A 10980-nucleotide genomic window follows, 5' to 3' on the forward strand; every position below is an offset into this window, starting at 1 on the left:
GCCCCTGCGAGTTTTTTGAAATAAAGGCGCGCAGCGCAGTGCAGTGCAGTGCAGGTCCCAGGAGAGCAGGAGGCATGCAGAACTGCAGCAGCCAGCCGCCGAGTGATCCAAGGCGCCCGCCTCTGCCTGACTGCCTCTGCTGCCATTCTGCCTGCCACTGACTCGCTGCGGCTGTACGCACGTCGTCGTCGTCGATCTCGGCTGGGCCTAGCTAGCTCCGATCCATCCATCAGCCACCGGGCCAGCCACGTACCTGCTGCGTACAGCTGCTCCCTAGCTGGGGCATGCAAAGGGAATGCGCCCTTCCCGAGGCCCGAGAGTGCAGACACGACGACCTGTCGACGACGGACGCCAGCAGTGGCGTAGCGTATCTCTGCCGCCGCGCCGACGACGACTACTGACCGCGGGCCGCCCCGTCTCGCAGGCCGTCGTCCACAGTCTATCCGTCCTGAGCTTTTGTTCCGACGTGCTGTCCCATTCAGGGAAGCGCAGCCTGTGCATCCTGCTGCTGCTGCTGCGTGTTCAGTTGCTCTGTTCCTTCACGTACTGTCTGTACGTACTGCTGGAGACTTGTGTGCAGATCGATGGTGATGTTGATTTGCTACGGGAAAGGGCAGAGGGGGGACGAAAGGAAGGGAGGATCGATCGTCGAGTTGAAAGGAGAGGCCCGGCCGGTCGAACGGTCGCTGTCGTGCGTTGCTCATGGCGTGCTGTTAGTCGTTGCTCCGATTTTAATTTCTTTGTGATCGAGGGAGTAACCGCGTATGTATGGCTTGTGTGGAACGCGTGCACTGATGATGTACATTGCTTTCGCCACCATTGATCACCTCATCAGCGTGCTAATTACTCCAAGCAATGACACTATATAATTGTCAGAATAATTGGCTTGGCCGAACGTTAACGTCTTCAGGGAACTAGAATGGACCAGCACGGTTGGCTTCTTGGGCAATTCTCCTGGGCATCTGGGGATCCAAGGCTTGGAGAAGTACTTTTACTGTTTTACTAGCTAGAGACAAGGGCCAGCTTGGCATTTTAATATGTACCACTACTAGGGATAAAGTTACACAATTAAGGATTTTTTGCAGGGGCGGATTTGCGGCCCAGGCCCTAGTCGTCGGCCCACTAACACTACATGCCCCATGTCTTTTTTCAGCCCAATATTGAAGGCCCAGGAGCAAAGCTAGGGCACTCAGGCCTCACCTTTCTGTGTCTCGGCGTCTCCCTTCGTCTCTCGCACGGCCGCACGGGAGGAGGCGCGACTGCGTGAGGTCGCGAGAAGGGGCGGACCGAGGAGGCCGAGCTAGCTGCCGGCGCCCGTGCCACCCAGCCGGCCGCCGCGCGCCACCCATCTTGGCCGGCGGCCGCCGCGCCTGCCCTCGAGCTCCAGGTCCAGACGTCCAGTGGAGCCTTGGAGGGAAGGAGGCAAGGAGCTAGCTGCCGGCCGCCGGCGCCACCCAGACGGCCGCGGACTGCCCCTGCCCCTGCCCGGCTGCCCCCCGTGGTTAGTTTCTATACTGATTAAGTGATTAGTGATTACTGAATCTATTTTTGGTTTCAATATTTCAATTGGATTGATTTTAAATTAGAAATACGATGATGGATTTACAGATAGAGAAACAACCCAAACCCAAGATGCTAGTGTTACACAAGATGCTCGGATGAATGGTTGAATCAGCAGATGGTTTGTTATATTGAACGAGATGTATTTGCGTGCATACCAGATGACGATACCTTACAACATTTTCAAGAATTGAAGTCTCCTTTAAAGAAGTTACCTAGTACAATTTGTTATAATGGTATGCTACCTTTTTTTATCTTATTTATATGCAGAGCTTGACGAGGCGATGGAAGATACGAATGCACCACAGCACTCGACAATAGGTATTTTTTTCATCTCATCATGTGTACTATACAATATTCTTGGCTTCTTAGAGGCCCTAGTCTTAGTAAAAGCTGGCTCCGCCACTGATTGTTTGGTTCGTAACCATAACTTGTCACGCCACAAGTTTCTTAGCATCATATCCCATATTATAGACTCATTTTTTTGCTGAACTTTATCATAAGTGTGGCTTCCATTTTACTCGTCATATTTTCTATGATAGCTACAATTAGCCAGAGGTTAAGCATGACAAACTAAGGTTTGAACCAAACAGACCCGTATTCTTGTTATTTTAGACAGCTGAGACATTTTCCAATACAAGGCTTAATTTGGCTATGATTTCCTTTTATATATCCAAAAGATCAACAAGCAAAAAAAAATTATTAAGCTAGGTTTATATCAATCTATGCATGTTGTCTTAGCGTCTTGAAACTACGTATTCCAAAAGTTATCAAGAGTTACAGTTTTAAAAAGTTTGACACCAATCTTGTCCAAAACAACAAGAATTATGGTACCTGGGGAAGTAGTAAACCGGGGAAGTAGTAAATAAATTTTATGAAGCTAGGTTTATGGACCTGAGTATATTTTTGTCAGTGTTTTTGGACCACCGACGAGTAAATTTGTATTTGCGTGTCTGGCTCGGATGGTGTGCTCGGGGGACACAAGGGTTTATACTGGTTCGGGCGGAACGTCCCTACGTCCAATTCGTTGCTGCTTGTGTTACCGGCACTTGGTTTGCCGTAGGGGTTACAAACAGGCGAAAAAGGGAAAGGATCCCAAGTCTCTGGTGGAAGGAGTGAACGGGTGCTGAGAGCTCGATTGCCGCTCAGTCGTGTGCTCGTGTTGTGCTCTTGTGTTCTGATTCTCCCTACCGTGGGGCGCCCTGCTTCTCCTTTTATAGGCGAAGGGAAAGCGTGGGTTATAGAGGAGGAAAAAGTAGAAGAATGAGAGAGAGAAGAAGGCTTCCAGGGTCGTCGGGTCCTTCTTCCCCTTTATGCGGGTCCCGCTGATCCTGTAGATGTCAACAGGGACGGCTCCATGTCGTGGCCCTGTTCATCACTGGCGCCATGCGCAGGCGTCATCTGCCGGTCATGGCTTTCCACTCTGTCCCGGCAGACGTCGCGGTAAACTAACGCGCCTGTCAGCGTCCGTACGAGGATTAGGTAGAACAGCCCCGACACGTTCAACACTGTTCTTGATGTGAATCCCCAAGTATGGCCCGTTATGGCCACGGGTTATATTGGGGCATGCCAGCCTCTTCCCAGGCGTCAGAGTTTTGACCCAGGTCCATATGCTTGGACCTGGAGTGGTTGGCGGTGATATGGGTCCCTGTCGGACGAGACGAAAACCGCGTCCTCGAGGTCGGGCGAGACGGAGCTCGCGTCCTCGAGGTCGGGCGAGATGGAGCCCGCGACCTTGGGCGAGACGGAGCCCGCGTCCTTGGGGTGGGACGAGACAGAAACTGCACCCAAGGGGTCGGGTGAGACGGAGCCCGCACCCAAGGGGTCGGGCGAGACAAAAACCGTGTCCTTGGGGTCGGGCGATACGGAGTCCGCACCCAAGGGGTCGGGCAAGACGGAGCCTGTGACCTTGAGGTCGGACGAGAGGGAGCCCGTGGCCTTGGGGTCGGGCGAGACCTTTTAATATGTCTCGAGCCATCCGGGGAAGTCTACGTGGACGCTAACTTCCTTGCTTTGGGTATCCCTACTATCGATACCCGACAATTTTTTTTTCTTCAGAAACTTGGTTAGTATTAGAGAAGTTCAACACATGAAAAACTGAAACAACTAACATTCTAGAATGTAGGGAGTTTTATCAAAGGAATCTAATTATGCTCCTATTTTTTACATGTCGTATTATGGTTTCATTTGGCAGAGCTAAGCTTCACTAGTAAAGTTGTTTTTTTGGAAAACAGGTTCATGAGCAACTTTCTATGTGAAGCTAAGCTGTTTTGGAAAAAACTTTTTGACAAAACAGCTTCACCAACAACTTTATGCATGGATGAGAGAGAGAAATGAGGGAGAGAGCTAATATAAGCTACTTTTTTCAGCTTCATTCCAACTCATATTCTTTGTGAGGGGAGGAGAAAAACATATAGTATTAGGTTTGTCCTTGGTTAAATATTCCTAACTTTGGCCATCGTTTTTTTTCAAAAAAATGTATAGGTTAACAACATAAAAATTCATATTTTTAGATTCACCATGAGAAATACTTTCATAATATATAGTTCACATGTTATGAAACTACATAGATTTTTGAAAAGTGATGGTTAAAGTTAGGAACATTTGACTCAGGACAAACTTAATATAACATGTCAAAAAAACAGTGTGAGTATCAATTTTGTGTCATAAAAATTTGTATTTGTATAATACTATAGGTCATAGTTTGCCCTAATAATAACTAATAATATTTAAGAGAAAATAGTCTTGTTCAAATCAGGGAGGTCAAAATGCGGCCTTTCACCTTCGGCCAATTCAATCCGCGGGCGCATGGCATTTCAAGCGGCCCAATAGCAAGCACTGAATCTGATCACGAAACCCGGGCAGCCCACTGCGATTTGGTTGGGATTGGTCGGCCCACGTGTTCGTGCACAGCACCCTCACTCCATCCCGAAAGCGGCTTTCCGTGCGTTACCCAGCAACATCTATGGGCGCCGCCGGAGTTTTAAGCCCACCTGAGCTTCCCGACGCAACCGCTATGGGCGCCTCCGGAGTTTTAAGCCCACAAGAGCGTTCCCGACTATCGAGATGCCGATCAGTCTCCCTCGTCCCATCTTGGGCCTGAGCTTCGGCTTCGGCTTCGGCCTCGGCTTGGACGCAAGGTTACTCCGATGGCTCTGATTAGCCCAGGCGTCCTCTCTCGCCCGTTCTTTCCCCTCTCTACAGTACTCAGTGTCGAACAATGGGCGATTTCTCGATCCCGGCCTGTTCCTCACCGGATCTCTCGCCTCTGTCGGCGTCTCCGGCGTCAGGAGGTGAGGGATTTGGTTGAGGGCAAGTGCGGTTGTCTATTACTACTAATTATATGTTATAGTTTGAGTAGTTTAGGGTTACCTTCGGCGGCATCCATGGGACGCCATCCGAGGTCTTCAGTCCTCCATGGAGGTCCTGGTGATGGCGGCGATGGCTCCCTCATCGCTGCAGCCTGGAGGTTAATAAGGTGTGAGCTCGTCGGATCTGGAGTTCTGGTGGATGCTCTAGATCTCGTCGGGTTATCCTTTTGTCCCTCCATCGTTTCTGTCGGCGCCGGCACTGATGATGGACTCTCTGGCGAAAATCTTGGGAGGTATGTCTACCAACTTGTGGAACTGGGTTGGTTTTTAGCTCCCACCTCTTCTGGTGGTTTGCTTCCCCTTCTGGGTGTATCGTCTTTCGGTGAGCGGGGGTTATTGGTAGATGAGGCGCCAGATTCCTTGTTCTCCGGCGATGTGGTGGCCGCTGGCCATCTGGCTTAGCCTGGACGTTCAATAAGTACAAAGCATGTCGGTGTTTCCGATGTGCTACACTTGGTGGCACTGAAAACCTTTGATGTTCCTTCGTCGGGAAGGTGGTCGGCTTCAAGGCTCTTGCTCCGACCGTCGGCGACGAGGACGACCGGGAGAATCTTGCAACGACTTGGATGTAATTTTCCTTTCTTTTGAGGGTGTCTTTGTAAGATTTGGGATGTAAACTATCAGAAATATATGTGAAATATAAACCCGGTTTCTAAAAAAAAGTTTACTCCAATGGACACGTTTCAATGATCCAGAAAAAGCACTGACCCACAAATGCCGAGCACAAAATTACTACGATCCGGTATAGATGTACAAATTTCGGAGTGAATTTGGGTTTGCCTGACAGGATGCCATGGTCATTGAGAAAGAGAACTGCCGTTGGACCCATCAAAATTGGAGGCCTTTGTGCTGATATGTGATATGTACGGCTGATTTGTTGGTAGAGAAAAATACTATAACACGACTGATAAACCGGCTTATATGAGCGGCAGAACACAGCCTCCGTTACTTCTGGTGCCTCTACTCAGCACAAGGTAAAACGTAGCAAGTCTAGTTTTGATGCAGCCTGTTTTGTGGACAGTGGACACCACCTGTGGACTGGTGTCGAAACTGGTGTAGCGCAGCTGTACTGGACTAGCGTAACTGACGCCAAATTCTTGCGAACGTACGCAGGTCGTTGAAGACGCACTGCAGAAGGTGTTTGAGATCAAGCGTGAAGAACTTGCTGATGGAACACCCAGGCATTAGAGCCTATCTTGCCCTAATTCTCGAAACAAAAGAAAGTCACGATCCGAGAAAGGTCAACAGGGAGACTGCTTTTCCGGCATGTTTGGATACCTGATGCGGCTTATTACTTGTGGAGTTGTGGATAGTAATAAACCGCCGCGTTTTTGTGCTGTTGCATGCATAATTAAGTAGTTTCGGAACGAAGTTCGTAAACAGTTCCGGACGAATGTTGCTAGCTGTGGGTAAAATTTGGGCTTTATTTGAACGGTAACGCTGCTTGTATGTCGTCCGTCTGTCTGGACGGATACGTATTCTTGTGCCTCGCCCGCGCTGTCTCTGCCCACGTCGCCTGCTCGCTCAACGTGCTGCTCGCCTCTACTCCGCGCGGCCCCGCCCGCACCCCCGCCATCCGCCCACGTCACGTGCCCCCGTCTGGACTCGCGCCTTCCGTCGCAGTCGCGCTCCATCCACCTGCCCTTACCAAGGTCCGTGCTGTTGACGAGCTCCACACCGACGACGTCCACGCCACTCCGCGACATCAAGCTCCACGACGGCATCAAGCTTCGCGTCAACGAGCCTCCATTCATCCGAGCAACAAGCAGATGCTATGCTAAAAATGCATGATGCAACAATATGTTTCAAGTGTTTCAGATGTCTCAGAGATATGTTGCAAGTGTTGTATATCGATGTTGCAAAAGTAGATCAGGATATTGCACATATTGCAATGGCTATACACGTATGTTTCAAGTGTGTGTTCCAAATATTTTATTAGTTCCAGACGAATGTTGTAAGTGTTTTATCTGGATGTTGCATATACATGCATGTTGCACGCATATGTTTCAATTGTTTTGAAGTGTTTCGTACGTATGTTTGCAAGTGTTTGATTTTGATGTTACATATATTTGCAATGGTTTTCAAATGATTTTCAGACGTTTTCACAAGTGTTTCAGACGCTTATTTCAAGTGTTTCATTTGTGTTTTTTTTTATGTTGCAACTATTGTATCTAAATGTTTTAAAAATAGATCGGGTGTTGCATATATAGCTCTGGGCAAAAATAACTAAGAACCAAAAACCAAACTGAAATAATCGAAATTGAAACCGAACTAACGAAACTGAAAATTTCGGTTGCTAGTTCGGTTCCGGTTGTCAGGAACCAAAATAACCACGGGTAATTGTTGTAGACCTTAGTTAACCGAACAAAACTGAAGAATTGAATTTGTGCATACTGGCCCAATAGCAAAAAAAGGCCTAGCCCACGTTCCAAGCCTACGTATATAATACAGACCCCTCAGTTCCTACCCCACCACCCAGGCGTCCACCCTACGTCCCTACCTTTCCCCGTCCCCAGGATCACGCCGCCTCCTCTGCGCGTCATGGCCTCAGCCGCACTCGCGTGAGTGAGCTGGAGGTGACCCGCGCGCCTGCCACCACCTGGAGGCCACTTCTCCGGTGCTTGGCCGCTGCCGTGGAGGCCGAGGCGTGGAGCCGCTGCCGATCGCTGGTAGCGCAGGCTGTGGCCCGTGGGGCCCGGACTGGACGCCGAGGAGCTGAGCTGCCGCTGCTCACCTCCTGCGCTCTCGAGCCCTCCACTGTCGCGCCTGGCTGGAGTCCTCCGCTGCCTCTTCTGCCGGGGAGGGTTGAGGAGGGCCGGATCTAGATTTTGGAGGAAGGGACGATTGTCGTCGTGTTTGATTTCTTTTTTTCTTTCCCTTCTGTTTCGCTGCTATAACGTAGGGCTCGTTAATTCGGCTCGGTTAACCGAGATTGAAGTTCGTCGGTTCCTAGTTTTCTATGTAACCGATCGCTTACTAGTTACCGAATTTCATAAATAACCGAGCAACCGAACCGATCGGTTTCGGATAACTGAATGCCCAGTCCGATGCACATGGGATGCGCGGGGAAGCGGACGATGTTGAGGACGGTGTGGGCGTGGGCGACGTCCGATGCGATGAGGGTCCACTGCTGGCGCTCCCTCGAAAGTCCGATATGCTCGTTTGCTCTCTCGCGCGGTTTCAGAGTAGGGACTCCGTTTCCATGCGAGTGAGGACTGACGAGGATTGCTCAGCATGTCAAACATGTGTTTGGAAGACGCATAGTTTGACTGACCACAGGCGTCACCATCTTTGTTCTGTTCGAGATCAGCTAAGCGTTGTGTGGTATTGGGTACCTTAACGGACAACTAACTTTTTTTTTTCAAACAACTGAGAATCCTGATCGATATGTCAACTAAATATAATTTATTACCTTCGTCCTAGAAAGAGTACAACTTTAACATAACTCTAAGTCAAATTGTCCTAAATTTAACTAAATTTATACAAAAACCTATAAATATTTGTCATGACAAGTATGTACAGCTAGATTTGTCATGAGCATATTTTCAAATTCATCTATTTAGAATCATACATTTTGATAATATTTTCTATCAACTTATAGTCAAGATAGTTTGACTTAAACCAAACCTAGGAGTTGGTTAGATACGTTTCCTTATTAATTAGAACATACTTGTATACAGTCTTAATATGGATGTTCCAAATTTCTTAGATTTAATTTGAGAAGAAACACCATTATGTTGTGCCTTCAACGGTAGATAATGTGCCAATCAACATTCAAAAGTGACGTGTAGGATAAATATAACCTTGTTTGGATCTCATGGTCTAAAGTTTAGCTAAATTTTAGCTCTTCATGCTCTAAACAGAAGATCTAAGGTAGCCCTATGCGGGCTGACAAGAATAGTTGTCTCAACTAAAAGTTACACTAAACATAGACAACTACGTAAGATTTATGTAACCGGATTTTTCAACGCATGACAATGCTTTTCTTTCTCATATGTCCTGTCACTTTCGACGCGTTTGGTTGGAACTTGTGTAACGTTATCCGATTCCGTCGTTATCCATTTGCATTGCTTTTTGTTTGTTTCAAGCGGCTTCGTAATCCGTTACGGCGATATCCGATATGGTGGAAACGTGATTGCGGTCCCGTGTGAGGGTTATCTGTTACTGTTGCTGCTCATTCCATTCCCATGTTGAACCAAACAAAACACAAAATCATCGATTTTGGAATTGGTAACGGTGTGTACCGATTACATTTACATTTCTATTTGCATTTCTGAACCGAACAACACCTTTGTTCTCTCTTCTTAAAAGTTGCATATACTTTTACTGTATAAGGCATCACCTAGTGGCTTCAACTCAACAGCGCGAGCGGGAGTGGTGCCTTTGCGTCGTGTCAGGTAAGGCTACTGGTACCCTCGGTAGGCTTCTTTGAGCCCTTGCGAAGCTACCATCTGTGTTGATTTGGACATGATTGAACTCACATTCAACTTGTAGCGTTGCGCACGTCTTAAAGTGTTGTGTAAAGTTTAGTTAACTTTACCAAAAATTTGGACCACTAAAATGAGCTAGAGTGATTTAGGCCTTGTTTAAATCCATGGTGTAAAGTTTTGGGATGTCACATCGAGTGTCATATGGGGGTATCGCATAGGGTCTTCGGATACTAATAAAAAAACAAATTACAGAATCCGTTAGTAATCCACGAGACGAATTTATTAAGCATTAATCTGTCATTAGCACATATGTTACTGTAGCACCACATTGTCAAATCATGAACTAATTAGGTTTAAAAGATTCGTCTCGCAAAATGTTCAATTAGTTATTTTTTAGTCTATATTTAATACTCCATGCATGCGTCAAGCATTCGATGGAATAGGAAGTAAACTTTAGGGAGATGAACTAAACAAGACCTTAAAATTTTAGTTCTTAGCTTGTAAAAAGATAACCAGCCTGTTCGCTTGTTGGTCACCCAGGACTTATTAGCCAACCAACAGTGTTTTCCTCTCATAACAAATCAGCACCAGCTGGACTTATCAGTTCAGAAACCAACCAGCAAACAGACTCAACATGGATATATTCTGTTTACCAACGTTTTTAAGGGTGTTTCCACTCAACCATATTCTACTAAAATTGTATATAGGAGTAGTTTTTTTTTTCGGGGCGGCTTAAAATCTATACTCATGGTTGTTCTGACGAGCACTTTGCACCAAAATATACGCCAAAGGCGACCAAGACGTGTGACCGGCACGTGGAGCCAGCACGCACCCGTTTCTATCTAGGCCTTGTTTATTTGGTGAATTTTTTTTTTGACCAAATGGTATTGTAGCACTTTCGTTGTTATTTGACAATTAGTGTCCAATCATAGTCTAATTATGCTTAAAAGATTCGTCTCGTGAATTTCGTCTAAACTGTGTAATTAATTTTATTTTTTATTTATATTTAATGCTTCATGCATGCGTCCAAAGATTCGATATGACGGGAAATCTTAAAAAATTTTGCAAAATTTTAGGAACAGCACCAAACGTTTTTACGAGGAAAAGGCAGCCAGCTGAGCAAACCAAATTGTGGCGATCCGTGCATCCCACATTCCCACTAGTCTCTCTCACATGCAATTGCAACAGCGCACGCTCACTATCGCAGAGTGTTCTCACAAACGTGTCAGCTTCCAGTTCCGCCGTGGTGCGTCCGATCCACCGGCCCACGAAAATTCAGACTCTGGTGAGTGGCAAAACGGGAGCAACACAAAAAAAGATCGAGCGCAGCCGAGTCCTCGCAATTTGGGGCGGTCAGGAAAACGTGGCGCCACTGTGAACAAATTTCACTCCACGCCCCGTTCGGTGCCGTGCTGAGTGCTGACCCGACCGGCACCGCACCGGAGGAACTGGCAGTTTGGCACGGCGCAAGACGACAGCAACCGGCGGCCCTCGCAGCCGCGCCTCGCGCGCCACGGAATATCCCTCCGGTTCCACGGGGGGCCACGGCGTCAGAACTCAGAAGGGCGCGAGCCGTGAGCGAGGGGCGAGGGCCGCAGGGGGATAAGAGAGGAGCGGGT

At 47.7% G+C, this 10980-nt stretch overlaps 1 long non-coding RNA gene across 2 annotated transcripts; it reads left to right on the plus strand.

The window, feature by feature from the left end:
• Positions 1 to 1196: 1196 nt before the first annotated feature.
• Positions 1197 to 6264, plus strand: LOC136538101 (uncharacterized). Of its 2 annotated transcripts, XR_010779197.1 has the most exons (4): positions 1197 to 1501; positions 1609 to 1881; positions 5719 to 5905; positions 6045 to 6264. It is a non-coding gene; the product is annotated as an uncharacterized lncRNA (long non-coding RNA). The 2 variants fall into 2 exon arrangements; XR_010779198.1 differs by lacking the exon at positions 5719 to 5905.
• Positions 6265 to 10980: the final 4716 nt, after the last annotated feature.

This window comes from Miscanthus floridulus, chromosome 2, assembly GCF_019320115.1.
Source record: "Miscanthus floridulus cultivar M001 chromosome 2, ASM1932011v1, whole genome shotgun sequence".
NCBI lineage: Eukaryota > Viridiplantae > Streptophyta > Magnoliopsida > Poales > Poaceae > Miscanthus > Miscanthus floridulus.